The 23341-nt window shown below is 40.0% G+C and overlaps 1 protein-coding gene across 2 annotated transcripts in view; it reads right to left on the reverse strand.

Annotated features, from left to right (window-relative positions):
- The window catches only part of LOC126091863 (tenascin-X-like), a 771043-nt gene that overhangs the window by 450943 nt on the left and 296759 nt on the right, over positions 1 to 23341 (reverse strand). The window lies entirely within an intron of this gene.

Below are 23341 nucleotides of genomic sequence, written 5' to 3' on the forward strand. Positions count from 1 at the left end.
GCAAGGTCCATGGTTCATGGGGGGGAATTACAGAGTTATAAATACAAAATCAAATAGTGGTGACATACGAGTAGATTTAATGACCCGCCAGGGTAGCCGAGAGCACTAACGCGCTGCTTCCTGGACTTGGGTAGGCGCGCCAGCCCCGGATCGAATCTGCCTGGTGGATTAATGATGAGGGTCAATGTGCCAGCCAGCCTGGATGTGGTTTTTAGGGGGTTTTCCACATCCCACTAGGTAAATACTGAGCTGGTCCCCATGTTCCACCTCAGTTACACGGCAAGCAGACATCTGAACACATTTGCACTATTCTATGGATTCCACTCGATGCAGACAGTTGGTGTACACTATTTCCATCCCAGGGGGTATGGGGGGGCGGCAGGAAGGGCACCCAGCCACCCCTTACACATTAACACGCCAAATCCAATTAACGATGGCTGACCCTGCGTAACTGCAGGACAAGGCTCAAGTGATAGATGGATAGATAGTACGAGTAGATTTAATAATGAATAACAAAACAGGAACATAAGCAAGCTACTATGAGCAGCACAGTAATCACATTTTTGTAGTCAAGACAGACATGAAGCTGACATCAGCCACTGTAGTACAAGTTTACATGCAGAAATAGCTCAAGAGATGATAGAAATTGAAGAAATGTATGATGAGATAAAAACATTATTGAGTTAGTTAACAGAGGCAGAAATTTAATTGTAATGGGGGACTGGAATTCGACAGTAGGAAAAAGAAGACAAGGAAAAATAGTACGTGAACATAGACTGGGAAAAAAGAAAGAAAGAGGAAGTTGCCTGGTAGAGTTTTGCACAGAGCGTAACTTAATCATCCCCAACACTTAGTTGAAGCATCATGAAAGAAGGTTGCATACACAGAAGAGACCTGGAGACATCAGAAGGTTTCATACTGATTATGTAATGGTACGACAGAGGTTCCAGAACCAGATTTTTTTATTGTAAATCTTTTCCAGTGGCAGACGAGGATTCTGAGTACAATTTATTGGCTAAAAATGGTAGATGAAAACTGACGAAACTGCAAGAAGTTAGGAAATTAAGGAGATGGAACCTGTCTAAGTTTAAAGGAGAGGTTGTTGAGAGATTGAGAGGGAGCATTAGACAACAACTGACTAGAACAGGGGAAAGAAATACAGTGGAAGATGAATGGGTAGCTTTGAGAGATGATATAGTGTAGAAATCCTTGGATATTACAGGAGATATTGAATTTAATTGTTGACAGGAGAAACTACAAAAAGGCAGCAAATGAAACAGGCAAAAGGCAGTACAAAATTCTACAAAATGAGAATGAGAGGAAGTGTAAAATGGCTAAGGAGGAGTGGCTAATGGGCAAATGTAAGTCTACAGAAGCAGGAGTAATTATGAGAAAAATAGATTCCACCTAAAGAAAAATTAAAGAAACCTTTGGAGGAAAGTTAAGCACCTTTATAGAAATGAAGAGCTCATAAGAAATGCAGTCATAAGCTAAGAAGGGAAAGCCGAATAGCAGAAGGGGTATGTGGAGGGTCTATACAAGGGAGATGAACTTGATGGCATTATAATAGAAAGCAAAGAGGACATAAATTGAAGATGAGGTAGGAGATATAATATTATAGAAGACTTTGACAGAGCACTGACACCTTTACATCACAATAAGCCTGCTGGAGTAGACGACATTCCATTGCAACCAATGATTGCCTTGGGAGAACTACCCATGACAAAACTATTGAGTTGAAATGAGTAATTCATTTTTCCTAAGGAGTCTAACATAATATGAGGTCATGAAAATAATATCAAAACTCAAAATAAAACCATCTAGTGGTTGGGATGACATATCATCTACATTACTTAAAGAATGCAAAAATGAATTAAGAAAACCTACTACACACGTAATAAACAACATTTCAACTGACCTGGGGACCTAACCTGAACTTTTAAAAATTACAGGCCAATCTCAATGACCTGAACACTTGGCAAGCTGTTTGAAACAGTAATTCTACAGCAAATGGAATCCTTCTTCTGAAAACACAATCTCTTGCACAACTCGCAGCATGGGTTCCGAAAAGGATGGTCCACAATAACATCAGTAGCAAGCTCTTTCCATGAAGTGCTGAACAGACTGGATAAAGGAAACAAAGTAATTGGGGCTTTTCTAAATTTGTCTAAAGGATTTAATCCTATGAATCATGCAGTATTATTTGGGCCATTCTTGTCAAGGTAGGCCAAGTGATGAATACAGTAAAAAGATTCAAGAGAATGTAGGTTGCATAGTTATTTAGAGATGGAGAGGCTTGTGCAGGAGAGAGCAGCAAGGAGAGCTGCATCCGACCTGTCTTTGGACTGAAGACCACAACAACAACTACTTCTACTCTCTTCTTATCTGGACTGTTTATCATTCTTACAATACTACATTCCATACAAATATCTTCATAAGAAACTTCCTCACACTTAAATTTTTACATCCTCTCTAATTTGACCATCATTAGTTATTTTGCTGCTCAACTAGCAAAACTCATCTACTACTTTTCATGTATCATTTCCTAACCACATTCCCTCAGTGTCAACTGATTTTTCTCAAATACAATCCATTAACATTGTTTTATTGATGCCCATCACACAGTCTCTTTCCAAGGCACTCTCCATTCCACTCATCTGCTCTTCCAAGTTCTTTTGCATCTCTGGCATAATTAGAATGTCATTGACAAATATCAAAGCTTTTATTTCTGATCCCTGAACTTTAGTTCTCTTTCCAAATTTCCCCTTGATTTTCTTTAGTGCTTTCTCAGTCTACAGATTGAATAACATGGGAGATAGGCTACAACCCTGTCGCACTTTTTTCTTGACTGATGCTTTACTTTCATGTCCTTCAACGCTTGTAACTGCAGTCTGCTTTCTCTACAAGTTATAAATAACCTTTCACTCCCTGAATTTTACCCCTGTCATCCACAGAATTTCGATGAGTACAGTCCAATCAACATTAGCAAAAGCATTCTTTGAATGTACAAATGCTGTCAAAGTAGGTTTCCCTTTCTGCAATCAATCTTCTAATATACGGCATATGAACAGTGTTGCCTCACATGTTCCTACATTTGTCTGAGACCCAAATTGATCTTCCCTAAGATTGGCATTTACATTATTCTGTAAACAATTTATGTCAATATTATGCAACCATGACTCATCAAGCTGATGATTTGGTAACATTCATACCCTGTCAGCAGCTGGCTTCTTTGTAACTCGAATTATTACATTCTTCTTGAAGTCTGAGGGTATTTCTTCTGCCTCATATAACTTTCACACCAGGTGGAATAGTTTCATTATGGAAGCATCTCAATAACTCTCAGAGAATCTCATTTATGCCAAGGGTCTTGCCACTTACACCTTCAAGTGATCTGTCAAATTTTTCTTTCATCATGTTTCCATTTCATATCTTTCTGTAACATTATCCTCAATTTTTTAATTGCCCTTATATGGACCCCATATATATTCCTTTCACCTTTCAGCTTTCCCTTCCTTGCTTAGCACTGGCTTGCTATTGAACTCTTGATATTCATAAAACTGCTTCTATTGTCCCCAAAGGTCTCTTTTATTTTCCTATAGGCAGCATTTGGATTTCCCCTGCACATGCACGTTTCTACATTCTTGCCATAATGCGGTACCTCAAACAGATTGACCTCTTCCATGTCAATCAGCAAGGACTCCAAAGAACTCAAACATGGAAAACACAAATCAAACAAAATATGTGGCTGGACTGAGGATTCCTTGGTAGAGGAAACAAAGTGTGTTGTCTTTGATGAAGAACATCAACATAACTAAAATAAAATTCATGTCTGCCTCAGGAAAGTATAATAGAACACCATGTTATTCATATTGTGTATTAATGACCTAGCAGACAAAATTAACAGTCATGTGTGTTTTTTTGCACCCGCTATAGTTATCTCCCCCTGTGAACCATGGACTTTACAATTGCTAGGGAGGCTTGCATGCCTCAGTGATACAGATAGCCATACCGTTGGTGCAAGCAAAATGGAGGGGTATCTATTGTGCTAGACAAATGAGTGGTTCTTCAAGAAGGGCAGCAGTCTTTTCAGTAGTTGCAGGGGCAAGAGTCTGGATGGTAGACTGATGTGGCATTGTAACATCAACCAAAATGGCCTTGCGGTTTTGGTACTGCAAATGGCTGAAAGCAAAAGGAAATTATAGCCATAATTTTTTCCAGGGAATGCAGCTCTACTTTATGGTGAAATGATAATGGCACACTCTGATCTTACAACTTCTCATAGAAGATAGGTAAAGGAAAGGCAAACATATGTTTATAGCATTTGTATACTTAGAGAAAGCTTCTGAAAATGTTGACTAGAATACTTTCTTTCAAATTCTAAATGTGGCAATGATACAATACATGGAGCAAAAGGCTACTTACAATTTGTACAGAAATCAGATAGCATTTATAAGAGTTGAGGAGCACAAAAGGGAAGCAATGGTTGAGAAGCAAGTGAGACAGAGTTGTAGTTTATCCCCAAAGTTATTCAGTCTGTATACTGAGCAAACAGTAAAGAAAACAAAAGAAAAATTTTGAGAAGGGATTAAAGTCCAGGGAGAAGAAATAAAAATGTTGATGTTTGCCAATAACATTGTAATTCTGTCAGAGACAGCAAAGGACTTGGAGTAGCAGTTGAACGGAATGAACGTTATCTTGAAATCAGGAAATAAGATGAACATGATGATACTGAAATGTAGTGGGATTAAATCAAGTGATGCTGGGGGAATTCGATTAGGAAATCAGACAATTAAAACTGTAAATGAGTTCTGCTATTTCGAAAACAAAATAACTGATGATGGTCATAGTAGGGAGGACATAAAATGTAGACTGGCAATGGCAAGAAAAGCATTTCTGAAGAAGAGTAATTTGTTAACATTGAGTATAGATTTAAGTGTCAGGAAGTCCTTTCTGATACTATTTGTATAGAGTGTAGCCATGCATGGAAGTGAAACATGGATGATAAACAGTTTAGACAAGACCAGAACACAAGTGTTTGAAATGTGGTGCAACAGAAGAATGCTGAAGATTATATGGGTAGACCATGTAACTAATGAGGAGATACTGAACAGAATTGGGGAGAAGAGAAATTTGTGGTACAACCTTACTAAAAGAAAGGATAGACTGGTAGGACATGTTCTGAGGCATCAAGGGATCACTAATTTAATGCTGGAGGGAAGCATGAGGTGTAAAAATCATAGAGGGAGACCAAGAGATAAATGCAGCAAGCAGATTCAGAGGAATGTAAGTTGCAGTAGTTACTTGGAGATGAAGAGGCTTGCATAGGGTAGAGTAGCATGGAGAGCTCCATCAAACTGGTCTTCAGACTGAAGAGCACAACAACAACAACAAGGTACCATAGTTAATTTGATAAAGGAGAGAAGCAAGGTGGTAAAACTTGTTCAGTGAAATCAAAGCTTCACTACACCAAGCATACACAAGTGATGTCAGATGCAGTGATTAAGCAGCAATGAAGAGCCTTGTGCCAAATAGACTAGCATGGAGACCAGCATCAAACCAGTCTTCAGGCTGAAGATCAAACCCAGAAACACATCAATGTTTCATACATAAATTCTTATAGCCAATGGTTTTGTAAAAGACTTTTCAGTTATCTTGATGGGTAAAAGATACTGTAATTCACAACTACTAATGTGTCCCTTATATATGCCCCATGAATGAGAGACTGTGCTGAGGTGGTGCAGCTTGCATGCCTAAATAATAAAGGCAGACATAATGTAGGTGCAACCACAACAGATGCGTATATGTAGAGAGGTCAGACACGCATGTGATTCCAGAACAGCACCAGCCTTTTCAGTGCTTACAGGGCAACAGCCGGGAAGACTGACTGATCTAGTCTTGTAACATCAGCCTACATGGCTTTGCTCTGCTGGTATTGCGAACGGCTGACTTTTACCAGAAACATGTTGCTCTATTCTCTGGTTAAATGATTATGGCATCCTCTTGGATGCAATACTTCAGAGCTAACCTATCCTCCCATTCAGATCTTCTAACTCGTACTACTCAGGAGGATGTTATCATCAGAGAATGTTGTCATCAGGAAAAATTAAGTTGGCATTCTATGGGTTAGAATGTGGAACATTTGATCCCATAACAGGGGAGGTACACTCCTGGAAACTGAAATAAGAACACCGTGAATTCATTGTCCCAGGAAGGGGAAACTTTATTGACACATTCCTGGGGTCAGATACATCACATGATCACACTGACAGAACCACAGGCACATAGACACAGGCAACAGAGCATGCACAATGTCGGCACTAGTACAGTGTATATCCACCTTTCGCAGCAATGCAGGCTGCTATTCTCCCATGGAGACGATCGTAGAGATGCTGGATGTAGTCCTGTGGAACGGCTTGCCATGCCATTTCCACCTGGCACCTCAGTTGGACCAGCGTTCATGCTGGACGTGCAGACCGCGTGAGACGACGCTTCATCCAGTCCCAAACATGCTCAATGGGGGATAGATCCGGAGATCTTGCTGGCCAGGGTAGTTGACTTACACCTTCTAGAGCACGTTGGGTGGCACGGGATACATGCGGACGTGCATTGTCCTGTTGGAACAGCAAGTTCCCTTGCCGGTCTAGGAATGGTAGAACGATGGGTTCGATGACGGTTTGGATGTACCGTGCACTATTCAGTATCCCCTCGACGATCACCAGTGGTGTACGGCCAGTGTAGGAGATCGCTCCCCACACCATGATGCCGGGTGTTGGCCCTGTGTGCCTCGGTCGTATGCAGTCCTGATTGTGGTGCTCACCTGCACGGCGCCAAACACGCATACGACCATCATTGGCACCAAGGCAGAAGCGACTCTCATCGCTGAAGACGACACGTCTCCATTCGTCCCTCCATTCACGCCTGTCGCGACACCACTGGAGGCGGGCTGCACGATGTTGGGGCGTGAGCGGAAGACGGCCTAACGGTGTGCGGGACCGTAGCCCAGCTTCATGGATATGGTTGCGAATGGTCCTCGCCGATACCCCAGGAGCAACAGTGTCCCTAATTTGCTGGGAAGTGGCGGTGCGGTCCCCTACGGCACTGCATAGGATCCTACGGTCTTGGCGTGCATCCGTTCATGGCTGCGGTCCGGTCCCAGGTCGACGGGCACGTGCACCTTCCGCCGACCACTGGCGACAACATCGATGTACTGTGGAGACCTCACGCCCCACGTGTTGAGCAATTCAGCGGTACGTCCACCCGGCCTCCCGCATGCCCACTATATGCCCTCGCTCAAAGTCCGTCAACTGCACATACGGCTCACGTCCATGCTGTCGCGGCATGCTACCAGTGTTAAAGACTGCGATGGAGCTCCGTATGCCAAGGCAAACTGGCTGACACTGACGGCGGCGGTGCACAAATGCTGCGCACCTAGCGCCATTGGACGGCCAACACCGTGGTTCCTGGTGTGTCCGCTGTGCCGTGCGTGTGATCATTGCTTGTACAGCCCTCTTGCAGTGTCCGGAGCAAGTATGGTGGGTCTGACACACCGGTGTCAATGTGTTCTTTTTTCCATTTCCAGGAGTGTAGATTAGAAAGCATTAGAAGGGAAATAGATACGTTGAAGTTGAATATGGTGGGGATTAGCGAATTTTGGTGGCAGAATGGACAGAATGTCAAATCAGGTGAGCGCAGGATTATGAATACAAAATCAATTAGAAGTAATGCACGACTTGGTGTAATAATGAATAAGAAAATAGAAATCTGTGTAAGCTACTATGAGCAACATAGTGAAAGCCTTATCATAGCCAAGACAGACACCAAGCACACACTTATCGCAACAGTACAACTTTAAATGACAACTACCTACAGAGATGATGATGAGATGGGAAAAATGTATGATGAGTCGAAGAAATTATTCAGATAGTTAACGAAGGTGAAAATTAAACTGTGATGAGGAACTGGAATTTTACAGTAGAAAATGTACAAGAAGGAAAAAGAGTAAGTGAATATGGACTGGAAGAAAGGAATGCAAAAGGAAGACACCTGGTAGAATTTGCACAGAGCATAATTCAATCATTGCTAATACTTGGCTAAAGACCATGAAAAAAGGCTGAATACACGGAACAGGCCTGGAGGCACCTGAAGGTTTCAGACAGATTCCACGAATGTGATTTCGGAATCAGATTTTCATATGCAAGCTATTTCCAGGGGCAGGTGTGGACTCTGACCATAATTTATTGGTTATAAACAATAGATTAAAACTGAAGAATTTGCAAAAGAGTTAGGGCATTAAGAAGATGTTACCTGGTTAAGCTTAAAGAATGAGAGATTGTTGGGATAGTAGAAATCCTTAGATATCATAGATGACCTAATTGATGAAAGGAGAAAATATAAAAATGAAGTAGGCAATACAAAAGCCTAAAAAAACGAGACTGACAGGAAGAGCAAAATGACTAAGCAGAAAATGCAAATGTAAGTCTATAGATGAAGATATAATCAGAGGAAAGACAGGTACCACCAGAAGGAAAATTAGTGAAATCTTTGGAGGAAGGAGAAGCAGCTCTATAAAAATATCAAGAGCACTGAAGAAAACCAGTACTAAGCAAAGAAGGGAAAGCTGAAAAGTGGAAGGAACCTATGGAAATTCTGTACAATGTAGACAATCTTGAAGGCAGTATTATAGAGAGGGAAGAGAACATAAGATGAAGATGAAGTGGGAGGTATTATACTGCAAGAGGAATTTGACTGAGCACTGAATGGCCTATATCAAAACAAGGCCTCTGGAGTCACAGTCTGCAGGATGTTTCCAGAATGGATTTTCACTTTGCAGGAGAGTCTGTCTCACAACTGGTCATCACAGCTTTAATTCCACTGTACATCATCACATATCTTTCAATCTTCACAGAAGTTCCCCTGAAAAACTTGTGGGAATAGCACTCGTGAACATGGTTTAGCCACAATCTGAGGGATGTTTGCAGAATAAATTTTCACACTTCTGTAGTGTGCACTGATACATAACTTACTAGTAGTTTAAAATTGTGTGCCAGACCAAAACTCAAACTAGGGAGCTTCCCCTTTCATGGGCAGGAGATGAGGTACTGATGGAAGTAAAGAATAAATCGTGAATCGTACAAGGGTAGCTGAGCTGGTTGAGCACTTGCAACGAAAGGCAAATGTCCCAAGTTTGAGTTTCAGTCCGGCACACAGTTTTAATGTGGGCATGAAGTTTCACATCAGCACACACTCCACTGTCATGTGAAAATTCATTCTGGACTGGTTTTATGCAATACATGCAATAAACAAGAGGGAAAAATAGGATTAAAAAACCAATAATGAAGTACTCGGATTAGAAAGTTTATAAGACATAGGAGTAGTCTCTCATGGTAACTGTTCAACCTATACATTGAAGAAACAATTGTGGAACTAAAAGAAAATTTCAAAAAATGGTTCAAATGGCTCTGAGCACTATGGGACTCAACTGCTGAGGTCATTAGTCCCCTAGAACTTAAAACTAGTTAAACCTAACTAACCTAAGGACATCACAAACATCCATGCCCGAGGCAGGATTCGAACCTGCGACGGTAGCGGTCTTGCGGTTCCAGACTGCAGCGCCTTTAACCGCACGGCCACTTCAGCCGGCAGAAAATTTCAGGTGTGAGAATAAAAGTCAAGGATAAATGATATCAATGAGAAGATCTGCTGACAGCATAGCTGCCCCAGTGGAAGTAAGGAATAATTGCAGGGCATGATGGATGGAATGAACAGTCTAATTAGTGCACTCTATGTACTGAGACACCCCCCCCCCTGCCCCCCCCCCCCCCCCCCCCCCGCCACCGCCCCCCGCCCCTCCACCACCCATGAACCATGGACCTTGCCGTTGGTGGGGAGGCTTGCGTGCCTCAGCGATACAGATAGCCGTACCGTAGATGCAACCACAACGGAGGGGTATCTGTTGAGAGGCCAGACAAACGTGTGGTTCCTGAAGAGGGGCAGCAGCCTTTTCAGTAGTTGCAGGGGCAACAGCGTGGATGATTGACTGATCTGGCCCTGCAACACTAACCAAAACAGCCTTGCTGTGCTGTTACTGTGAACGGCTGAAAGCAAGGGGAAACTATGGCCGTAATGTTTCCCAAGGGCATGCAGGTTTACTGTATGGTTAAATGATGATGGCGTCCTCTTGGGTAAAATATTCCGGAGGTAAAATAGTCCTCCATTCGGATCTCCAGGCAGGGACTACTCAAGAGGATGTCGTTATCAGGAGAAAGAAAACTGGTGTTCTATGGATCGGAGCACGGAACGTCAGATCCCTTAATCGGGCAGGTAGATTAGAAAATTTAAAAAGGGAAATGGATAGGTTAAAGTTAGTTATAGTGGGAATTAGTGAAGTTCGGTGGCAGGAGGAACAAGACTTCTGGTCAGGTGAATACAGGGTTATAAACACAAAATCAAATAGGGGTAATGCAGGAGTAGGTTAAAAATGAATAGGAAAATAGGAATGCGGGTAAGCTACTACAAACAGCACAGTGAATGCATTATTGTGGCCAAGATAGACACAAAGCCCACGCCTACCACAGTAGTACAAGTTTATATGCCAACAAGCTCTGCAGATGACGAAGAAATTGAAGAAATGTATGATGAAATAAAAGAAATTATTCAGATTGTGAAGGGTGACAAAAATTTAATAGCCATGGGTGACTGGAATTCGGTAGTAGGAAAAGGGAGAGAAGGAAATGTAGTAGGTGAATATGGATTGGGGCTAAGAAATGAAAGAGGAAGCCACCTGGTAGAATTTTGCACAGAGCACAACTTAATCATAGCTAACACTTGGTTCAAGAATCCGAAAAGAAGGTTGTATACATGGAAGAAGGCTGGAGATACTGACAGGTTTCAGATAGATTATATAGTGGTAAGACAGAGATTTAGGGACAAGGTTTTAAACTGTAAGACATTTCCAGGAGCAGATGTGGACTCTGACCACAATCTATTGGTTATGACCTGTAGATTAAAACTGAAGAAACCAGAAAAACGTGGGAATTTAAGGAGATGGGACCTGGATAAACTGACTAAACCAGAGGTTGTACAGAGTTTCAGGGAGAGCATAAGGGAACAATTGACAGGAATGGGGGAAAGAAATACAGTAGAAGAAGAATGGGTAGCTTTGAGGGATGAAGTAGTGAAGGTAGCAGAGGATCAAGTAGGCAAAAAGACAAGGGCTAGTATAAATCCTAGGGTAACAGAAGAAATATTGAATTTAATTGATGAAATGAGAAAATATTAAAATGCAGTAAATGAAGCAGTCAAAAAGGAATACAAACGTCTCAAAAATGAGATCAACAGGAAGTGCAAAATGGCTAAGCAGGGATGGCTAGAGGACAAATGTAAGGATGTAGAGGTTTATCTCACTAGGGGTAAGATAGATACTGCCTACAGGAAAATTAAAGAGACCTTTGGAGAAAGAGAACCACTTGCATTAACATCAAGAGCTCCGATGGAAACCCAGTTATAAGCAAAGAAGGGAAAGCAGAAAGGTAGAAGGAGTATATAGAGGGTCTATACAAGGGCGATGTACTTCAGGACAATGTTATGGAAATGGAAGAGGATGCAGATGTAGATGAAATAGGAGATATGATACTGCGTGAAGAGTTTGACAGAGCACTGAAAGACCTGAGTCGAAACAAGGCCCCCGGAGTAGACAACATTCCATTGGAACTACTGACGGCCTTGGGAGAGCCAGTCCTGACAAAACTCTACCATCTGGTGAGCAAGATGTATGAAACAGGCGAAATTCCCTCAGACTTCAAGAAGAATATAATAATTCCAATCCTAAAGAAAGCAGGTGTTGACAGATGTGAAAATTACTAAACTATCAGTTTAATAAGTCACAGCTACAAAATACTAACACAAATTCTTTACAGACAAATGGAAAAACTGGTAGAAGCCGACCCTGGGGAAGATCAGTTCGGATTCCGTAGAAATGTTGGAACACGTGAGGCAATACTGACCCTACAACTTATCTTACAAGCTAGATTAAGGAAGGGCAAACCTATGTTTCTAGCATTTGTAGACTTAGAGAAACCTTTTGACAAAGTTGACTGGAATACTCTCTTTCAAACTATGAAGGTGGCAGGGGTAAAATGCAGGGAGCGAAAGGCTATTAACAATTTGTACAGAAATTAGATGGCAGTTATAAGAGTCCAGGGGCATGAAAGGGAAGCAGTGGGTGGGAAGGGAGTGAGACAGGGTTGTAGCCTCTCCCCGATGTTATTCAATCTGTATATTGAGCAAGCAGTGAAGGAAACAAAGGAAAATTTTGGAGTAGGTATTAAAATCCATTGAGAAGGAATAAAAACTTTGAGGTTCACTGATGACATTGTAATTCTGTCAGAGACACAAAGGACTTGGAAGAGCAGTTGAACAGAATGGATAGTGTCTTGAAAGGAGGATATAAGACGAACATCAACAAAAGCAAAACGAGGATAATGGAATATAGTCGAAATAAGTCGGGTGATGCTGAGGGAATTAGATTAGGAAATGAGACACTTAAAGTAGTAAAGGAGTTTTGCTACTTGGGGAGCAAAATAACTGATGATGGTCAAAGTAGAGAGGATATAAAATGTAGACTGGCAATGGTAAGGAAAGCGTTTCTCAAGAAGAGAAATTTGTTAACATTCAGTATAGATGTAAGTGTCAGGAAGTCATTTCTGAAAGTATTTGTATGGAGTGTAGCCATGTATGGAAGTGAAACATGGTTGATAAATAGTTTGGACAAGAAGAGAATAGAAGCTTTTGAAATGTGGAGCTACAGAAGAATGCTGAAGATTAGATGGGTAGATCACATAATTAATGAGGAAGAATTGAATAGTATTGGGGAGAAGAGAAGTTTGTGGCACAACTTGACTAGAAGAAGGGATCGGTTGGTAGGACATGTTCTGAAGCATCAAGGGATCACCAATTTAGTGTTGGAGGGCAGCATGGAGGGTAAAATCGGTAGAGGGAGACCAAGAGATGAATACACTAAGCAGATTCAGAAGGATGTAGGTTGCAGTAGGTACTGGGAGATGAAGAAGCTTACACAGGATAGAGTAGCATGGAGAGCTGCATCAAACCAGTCTCAGGACTGAAGACCACAACAACAACAATGTAATGAGAGTAAATGAAAGATAGACAAAAGCAATGAAAAGTAACAGAAATGAGATAAGAGAAAGAGATAAACATAACACAAAATTGGAGACCATGAAATGAACCAATCCTTACAAATTTTTGATAACATTTCCTGTAGATAAAGACAGCTGTCTGGCTTACATACTTTAAAAACAAATTAAAAACAGCCTTCACTACAACAAAATATTTATTTCCAATAGTTACCAGTTATGATCAGAATATACTAAAACCAGAAACGATTGCAAATAAATATTTTATTGGGGTCAAGACTGTTTTTAATCCCTTTTTAATGAAACGATTCTTCTACCTTTGAAGCAAAATAACTCATTACAGACAAAGCACGGGTATAAGAAGCAGTCCAGCACAGCAAAAGGGAGCATTATTGGCCACAAGAAGTCGACTAACATCAAACATTGGCCTTAATTTGGGGAACAAAAATTTCTGAGAATGTATGTTTGGAGTAGGCATAGTATGGAACTGAATCACAGACTGTCCAAAACTAGAAGAGAAGAGAACTGTAGGGTTTGCATTTTGGTTATACTCAAAGATGTTTAAAATCAGACTGACTAATAAGATTTTCTCCATAGAACTAGCAAGGAGAGGAGCCTACAGAGAACAGGAACCAGATGATACCGTGTTTGCCTGATAATAAGATGAGATTTTTTCCGAAATTCATTACTCGAAAATTACAGGGTCATCTTATTTTCGCAGATTATATAATTGCTACTGAGGTCAACATTTTTATGTTGTTTAGTAGAGTATGTAGGGTTGTCTTACATTTATAGGGGTTGTGTTACATTTAGAGATGAAGCTTTGGCTATTGAGAACATGTGCAGATTTATTTTTAAGAATTAAGGAAGGCAGGGTTTGGCAAATAATACTTGCATTCCTACATTTCTGATACAGTGAAGCACTTGATATAGTATCAATGTTGCTTGAACAATAAAGTGAGGTTGACTTGTGCAGCTCTAGTTCAAGAGATACACAACAAATTATGAAGTAGCCACGACAGTAGTTTAATGCTCTGATTAAAATTTGAGAATTTTGGAAACACAGAAGGAAATAACACTAAATTCCATCATCTTGCGAACTTTTGTTCTATTTTTAAGTAAAGGTAACTTTCAAAAATGGAAATGCTGCCCTTCAAAGACATTAGTTGATTCAGAAAACAGACTAATATTTTATTCAGTTAAGAGAGACTTTAATCCTTTACTAAGTATAGTGCAAATGGGAGATTTAGTTGCTGTTCATGTACTAGAATATTGGTTAAAATGTTACCAACTTTCAATAAGCTTTAGAACATTTAGTTGTAACAAGAAGGAAAATTAATCCAGAATGAAATGGCTAAAAAGGAAATAAATCATATTAAACTGACTGCAATTGTTATTGTGGGAAAAAATTACAGCACAAAACCCATCATGGAGATATTACCAACAGATGTTGCCAGACAAGTACAGTTGGTGTTCTTGCATGAGACCTGCACACTAGAGGATATTGCAGTCTGTTTTCTGCATCTGCTCAAGCTCAGCACTATGGAAGGGTTGGAAGGGGAACAGTGACACCAGTTTGGCCGAGATCCACAAAGACTGAGTGGATGGGAGCAGTGAGAAAGTAGCAAATTTCATTGTATTGTCAACCATGGGAAACTATACCATGTACTTTGGCTTTATCAACTTTAAAATTGGGAAAATACGCAACAATAGTATTCATTTCTGCAAGAGACAATAAAAGTCTAGATAGGGACCAGTGGCGCCTCACAAGTTACTTGCCGCAGTGTTGTCAACATTCACCATGATGTATGACAGGAACAAAAGGGGGAGTATGCGTTGGTTCTACACAGATAATGTGAGAGTGGCATGTAGGTGATGTGTTTGGAAGCAAGAGGCATTGTGAGGTTCTCACGTCAGTATAGAAGAGAAATCCAATATGTATTCGGAACAAAAACAGCTGCAGTGTCAGGTCCCACCATAACAGCCACCTCAAAAACAGCAACATATTCAGAATAAAACAGCTAAATATTTGTGACCAAGAAGACATAATTTTCACAGTTGTGTTATTAGGATGATGATGATGATGATTAAAAATAATCATATAATGGCCCACAGTGTTAGTAAGTAAAAAAGGTAGAACAGAAACAGTCTGAAAATTAACATCAATCATTTCTGTTAGTTCTTTTTTTCTCCTAGTATTATCAAAATACAAACAATCACTAAATGTCATAAGTTTAGGATAGGTATAATGTTAACCTTTTGGCACATATTTTATGACAATAAAACAGTTTGTAATTTTGATCAATCAGAAAATGTTAAAAATAATTTTTTGTCATGGACCTTTTTAAGAAGGGGGAGGGAGGGGTGAGGGGAAGGTTTGTTGCCTTATATTCAGGGTCATCTTATACTTGGGTATATGAGGTAGATCATATGCTAATACATCAAGGAATAACTTCCATAGTACTTCAGTGAGCTGCAGAAGTTGAAAACTGTAGTAGGCGACAGTGATGGAATATATCCCAAACAGTGGAATTTGATCAGGCCGTATCAAACCAGTGAGAAGAGTGGACCCCCTCCCCCCCTTTCCCCATGCACAACTTTCTTTTCAGTAGGCCTAACATATGAGGTGTGATCAAAAATAATGGGAATTTTTCTTTTTCTTCTCCTTTTACTTTTCTTGTGATAGGGAAGGCAAATGTCAACTTTGGTTACTGGAAGAATTTTAGGAAGGTGTAGTTCATCTGTAAAGGACAGACAGCATGTACAATGTTAGTGCAACCTATTCTTGAGAACTGCTCGAGTGTTGGGATCCACACCAGGTTGGATTGAAAGAAGACATTGAAGTAATTCAGAGACAAGCTGCTATATTTGTTACCAGTAGGCTCAATCAGCATGCGAGTGTTACATATATGCTTTGGAAGCTCAAGCAGGAATTCCTGGAAGGATGAAGTCATTCATTTCAAGGAACACTACTGAAAAAGTTTAGAGAACAGGCATTTGAAGGTGATGGCAGAATTATCCAACTACCACCAACATACATTTCACATAGGGACCCCGTAGATAAGATACGAGAAATTAGGGCTCATACAGTGGCATACACACTATCATTTTCCCCTCACTTTACATGCGAGTGAAACAAGACAGGCAATGACTAGTTCTTGTACAGGGTACCCTCCAACACACACTGTGTGGTGACTTGAGAAATACGAATGTAGTTGTAGATATTCACTGACATCAACTTTATCCACTTTAGATACAACACACTTTTGTCAGCACTTTTTCCAATCTTGGAAGCCTTTCTGGTAATCACTTTTCATTATGGTGTCCAGGTCATTTAGCAATTCTGTTTCTATCTCATCAATGGTGGCAAAATGACATCCTTTCATGATTCTCTTCAGACTTGATAATAGAAAGAAGGTGCTGCCAAATACAGTGGCTGGGGCAACATAATGGGTTTTCTTTTTACCAAAAATTCATGAACAAGCATTGAGATGTAAGCAGGAGAGTTAACTTGATGCAATTTCCATGAGTTGTTTTGCCACAATCCTGATAGTTTTCTTAGGTTGCTTCATGCAAATGGCATATAGCTTCCTGGTTGCAGTACAACCATAGGATAGAACTCATGATGCACTATTCACTGTATCAAAGAAAACAGTGAGAGGAACATTCACAAGTGATCGAACTTGTCAAATTTTTTTTCAGTCTTGGCTCTTCAGTAGTTTCCATTGGGATGATTTGGCTTGGTTTCAACGTCATATCCCTATATGCATGTTTCCTTAACTGTTATAACCTCCTTTAGGAGCTCTGGATCATTGTCAGCTTCATTGTGCAATTACCGAGCAGTGTCCACATAGAATTGTTTTTCGTTGAGATTCAATAAATTGGAAATGAGGTTTGCTGCTACAAGTTTCACACACTCAACTTTCAAAAAATTACTTGGCATGAGCCAAAGGATATGCTGATATCATCAGCAACATCTCTGATGGTGGTTCGACGATTTTACATTTTCTTTACTTGTAAGCATAGGCTTCAGCAGTCGTTGTCACTATCAATTTTTCTGGGCTGTTGACCACATTGTCAATATATAAAATTGTTTGAAATTTCAGTCACTGTTGTAAGTGGCCGAAATGTTGGACAATTTTATACATTGACAATGTGGTCAGCAGCCCAGAAGGATTTTATTGACATTTTCTTTAATTCTCACACATTGTCATCAGTAACTGATGTGTTAGGGTTTCTAGGATGGTTATTGTCTTCAACATCTTCTCAAACATCTCTGAAATATTTAGACCACTTGTAAACTCTTACCTTAATCATAGTAGATTTGCCTAAAGCCAAAGACAACATTTCAAATGAAGTGCTGCATTTTATTCCATTTTCAAGCAAAATTTAATGCAAATTATTTCATCCATATTTTTCACAAAGAAAAAATCAATGAGCACAGGAAAACACATATGATCTTTTCGACTGTTGACAATAAAATGCATATTCAAAACAGATGAAAATGTAAACACACATCAGGAAGATGTATACCAACAAGATTAAATAAATAAAATAAACAAATTGAAAATCAGATGTATGAAGCCCACAAAATTGAAAACTTTCCATGACTGCTTCAAATGCTGGGACTTTGTTGCAAATGTTTTGGCAGCTGATCACTGTGATTTTAATTGCTTCATCTGCACAGATCACACGTTTGGGGCTGACACAAGTACCTTGGAGTCTCCTGCAGCTATTGTGTATCTGGATTTGATGGAACGTCACCTTGGTAGCAGCCTGCAATGTATAGTGTGCTCCTAACCCATGCAGGTGACCCTACAGTTCTCATCCATAAGGCACAACTAATGGCAGACCCGGCCTAGCAAGTCACAGAACCTACCATTAACAAGCCACTCAGAGTCAAGCAGATGAGTAGTGACAGATCATGTACTTCCTGCACGAGAGGTGGTATTCATTGTAGAGGATAGTACTTGAAGTATCGTTAGTATCTGTAGATGATTCTTGGTATTTGACCCAAGACACCATTTCAAGCAGTTTTTAATCACTTGACAACATTCTGCCTGGTGCTATCTTTACCTGAACACTAAGCGATTAAATCTGAATTAGCCTAACTGACATTGATGTAATTTTAAGATGTGTTATGCTATAAGGATGCAGGTTTCCTTCAGCATCTGAAACCAGAACACCCAAGCAAGTGGTTTGTGTGCATAATGAAAGAAAAACATGGATAAAATTTACAAATTTCTTGAATACAACCTTCTTTCTTGAACTTCTATTGAGGTTGCACCCATTAACAAATCTGTGTAACAATGTCAACAACAGTTTTAGTGTATGGCACATGTCAACAGTGTTAACTAGCGACAAACAGTTACCAACACAGCAATAATGGTGATATGATATCCTAAGAAGATATTGCTACCAATTTTTACAGAATATACAAGTGTAGCTCAATAATTTCTGGAAAAAAATTGTTTTTGAACAAAGTTGACCAAAGAAGGGTGTACAGTTGTCAAAAGTTTCAAAAATCACAAATTTTGTTTACAAATCACCAATATGTGACACAGTATAATTTTTGTGGGGTACTTGCAAATGTTTGAAATTACACAATATTAGAATGTGAGCATTTGAGTCAGGTCTCTCTGCCACACATGGTCTCACACAAAGTAAACTATGAAAGTCAAATTATGTATGAAAATAAATGTGTAAAATGAACAGATATGAAAACTTCAGGCTATCACCACCAAAATTGTAAAGGACTAACAAATCATGCCACTAGGCATTACTAGCAATGGACTTTACTTGACATTAGCTTAGCACCTGCTGCTTTGCTACTGTAAACTTATCATCTGCACAGTTTGTTTTGTTTTGTTTTGTTTTTCTTTAATTGAATTTATATGGTGATATGCCCATTGCTCATCTGTAAATCTACATTTATAGAGTTATGTTATGTTATGTTAACCGGGGACCTAGAACCCCCACACCTCACCCCACCCCAAACCCAGGGTTATTGTCGGGTCGGCCCCCGGTGGACGAGGGACTCACCAGGGAATGTCTCACACCAAACCAGTGTAACCCCTATGTTTGCATCATAGAGTAATGGTGGTGTACGTATATGTGGAGAACTTGTTTGCACAGCAATCGCTGACATAGTGTAGCTGAGGCAGAATAAGGGGAACCAGCCAGCATTCGCCGAGGCAGATGGAAAACTGCCTGAAAACGATCCACAGACTGGCCGATTCACCGGACCTCGATACAAATCCGCTGGGTGGATTTGTGCCTGGAAGCATGCCCTCCTTCCCACTCAGAAAGCCACGCATTAGACCGCACGGTCAACCGGGCGGGCCCAAAATTAGAAAAAGAGTTGCTGACCTTTACATGCCTGCCAGTCTTTGCGTAATTAAAGTGTCCTAACAGGTTTAATTTCATTTCATATAGCCAGTTAAAAAAAAAGAAAGTGACAAATTGGATAAGTATGTCTGTTGTTATTAGTGCCAGTCTTACACCCAGTACTGAATTCTTTCAGCTCAGATGAATATTTCTGTACATAGAACCACATTTAAATATGGTATCTAATTTGTCATCAGTAATGATTAGATTAAGTTTTGGAAGTTCTGCAAGTGAAAGTGGACATTGTGAACAGGTTACTGATGTTCAATGAGACCAATTTCCACTGGTCTGAAAATGTAATCAACCATAACTGTTGGTTCTGAGCTGCACACAACCCATGTGAATTGCTGGAGTATCCTACGCATAGTGCAAAAGCAACATTATGGTGTACTATTTCCTCTCTCTCTCTCTCTTTTTGTTTTTTAGGCCACAGTGTAACAATGAAGTCTTGGCGCAAAATGGTTCTAGAAGGATGGAACAACATCTCATACTGCACATCTTTCCATGGGAGTCCACAATGAAATATTTGCAGGCAGTCATTTCTCACTTTGAGGACATCAACTGGCCTGCTTGTTCACCTGATCTGACAGCATCTGATTACTTTTGGTGGCCATCTTAAAGAGAAAGTTTATCAGCAATGCCCGACCAGTATCATCAAGCTAAAGGATCCACTTTGTGAGTGCATTTGGGAAATTCCAAATGATACGTTGCAGTGTGTTATGTTCTCTCTTTCAGCCAGACTACATGAGCGCATTATACAGCATAGCTGACATTTTCCAAACATTATTATCAAGAAAAAGTGATACACACTAATTCTCCATGAAAACAAGCATGTACTTTTATAAATAAATATTTTCAGTTCCATGAATTTTTGTTTTATTTTCAGATCTTTCAGGTATTTCTGACACATCGTGTAATAATATTAAAAATAGTCTATGAATGAGAGCTACTTTTCCACTCTCCATGATTGATTTTTATCTTATCTGTCTTTTCCTCTCCTGTATTTTTAACTATTTTCATTTTGCAATATGAGCTTGTGTTGCCCTGTATCAGATGCAGTGGGTAGTTGCTGTCATTAATTATTGTCCGTAATATATTCCCTAGTGACAATCGCTACTCTGTTTAACTAGTTAGGTTCACTCACAATGTCTCTTCCAAATGGACATTACCCTGTTTAGACTGAATTACATCACTTGTCTATTTCTAAGCACAGTTTGGACACAGTTCCCCATTGAATCAGCAATGCACAATTTCCTTCACTTCTGATTATTGAGATTGCATGCAGGCTAGATGTTTCCATCCAAAGTGAAGATATGGTGAGGAAATTGCATGCTCCTCCAACAAAAATATTATCTGTTGCTTTGAAGATAGACAAGAGATTCAGACTGTAAAGTACAAATCTTTTCTATTAACATACTGAATATTTTATTTGAAGGTACACTGTGTGTAATTCACCTTTCCTATTTTCTCTAAGCATTCTCAGCAAACACTAAAAATAGGAATCCATACATCGTACTTCTTCCATTATGCAAATGAGCAGCCATGCCCCATCCCTAGAGGCATTTTCCCTCATCAGTAATGAATTCCTCAATATCACTGCCATGTTTTAGGCGTAATCAAACAGAGTGTGTGTGTGTGTGTGTGTGTGTGTGTGCGTGTGTGTGTGTGTGTGTGTGTGTGTGTGAGGGTGTGTGGGTGGGTTTGTGAAACAAGCAACAATGTTTCTGGGCTGATAAAGAGAGAGTAGCAGCAATGACCTCAACAACAGTTTCATCTGGTTTGCACTGACACTGTGCTCCGGCAGGAATGCCACCATGGAGATGTTACTGTATACAATATACAGGTGAACTGATAAACTGAATACTGTGTACTTCAAGGGACCACAGTTAAGATATGTTGGTTCCCTGAAATCTTTTGATGAACATGTCAACAGACCCTAGTAACCCACATGAACAAAAATAAAAAGTTGCTGGGTACACAACCCATAACAAATTGTACACCTTCACTAGCATTCACTCTGGCCACCCACATATACACTACAGATAGTGTTATTTATGAGATGAAGACATTCATGCTGGCATTAACAAACAAGCATTGTGAGTTCCATAACAAGTAAGAGTTTGGACTACCACAGGAAACTTCAAATTGCACTAGCTACTGCCTACATTCTTGTGAATGACAACTGTGTTGGTTACCTGCAGGTTTCATGTACCATAATTGCAAGTTCTCACTATGATGTTGAGCATGTCAGTTTGCAAGTACAGTTGCAATGAAAAGTATAGCAACAGACTGAGAATTTACATGACTGTCTTTAACATTAATCTTAAGCTATCATTTTTTTTTTTTTTATTAGCACACAATAATTTCTACCTAAAAATGTTCCACCTTATGGACTCACGTACAAATACATTATATTATTACACATTAAAAATTTCTTCTACAGGTTAGAATAATTTGTCAAGATGGAATGATTTCAGTTACATCATGGGATAATTGGTTAATGATTTTTATGGCTAAGGACCTTACTCCGTTTTGTCACAAATAAAAGTTAACCAATGGGTAATGTAAGTCACATCTCCTTGTAGTATTATACAGGGTGATTAAAAAAGAATACCACAACTTTCAAAATGTGTATTTAATGAAAGAAACATAATATAACCTTCTGTTATACATCATTACAAAGAGTATTTAAAAAGGTTTTTTTTTCACTCAAAAACAAGTTCAGAGATGTTCAATATGGCCCCCTCCAGACACTCGAGCAATATCAACCCGATACTCCAACTCGTTCCACACTCTCTGTAGCATATCAGGCGTAACAGTTTGGATAGCTGCTGTTATTTCTCGTTTCAAATCATCAATGGTGGCTGGGAGAGGTGGCCGAAACACCATATCCTTAACATACCCCCATAATAAAAAATCGCAGGGGGTAAGATCAGGGCTTCTTGGAGGCCAGTGATGAAGTGCTCTGTCACGGGCTGCCTGGCTGCCGATCCATCGCCTCGGGTAGTTGACGTTCAGGTAGTTACGGACAGATAAGCGCCAATGTGGTGGCACTCCATCCTGCTGAAATATGAATTGTTGTGCTTCTTGTTCAAGCTGAGGGAACAGCCAATTCTCTAAGATCTCCAGATACTGTAGTCCAGTTACAGTAGCACCTTCGAAGAAAAAGGGACCAAAAACTTTATTGGCTGAAATGGCACAAAAAACGTTCACCTTAGGCGAGTCACGTTCATACTGAGTTGTTTCCCGCGGATTCTCAGTGCCCCATATACAGACATTGTGACAGTTGACTTTCCCGTTAGTGTGGAAAGTTGCTTCATCACTAAACACAATCTTTGAAACGAAAGATTCATCTGTTTCCATTTGAGCAAGGATAAAATCACAGAAATCGATTCTTTTAATCTTATCAGCTGCAGACAGTACTTGAACCAATTTCAGATGATAAGGTTTCATAACTAACCTTTTTCGTAGGACTCTCCATACAGTTGATTGTGGAATTTGCAGCTCTCTGCTAGCTCTGCGAGTCGATCTTCCTGGGCTGCGAACAAATGCTTGCTGGATGCATGCTACATTTTCATCACTCGTTCTCGGCCGTCCAGAACTTTTCCCTTTGCACAAACACCCATTCTCTGTAAACTGTTTATACCAACGTTTAATACACCACCTATCAGGAGGTCTAACACCATACTTCGTTCGAAATGCATGCTGAACAACTGTCGTCGATTCACTTCTGCCGTACTCAATAACACAAAAAGCTTTCTGTTGAGCGGTCGCCATCTTAGCATCAACTGACACTGACG

Source organism: Schistocerca cancellata, chromosome 7 (genome assembly GCF_023864275.1).
Source record: "Schistocerca cancellata isolate TAMUIC-IGC-003103 chromosome 7, iqSchCanc2.1, whole genome shotgun sequence".
NCBI classification, from domain to species: domain Eukaryota; kingdom Metazoa; phylum Arthropoda; class Insecta; order Orthoptera; family Acrididae; genus Schistocerca; species Schistocerca cancellata.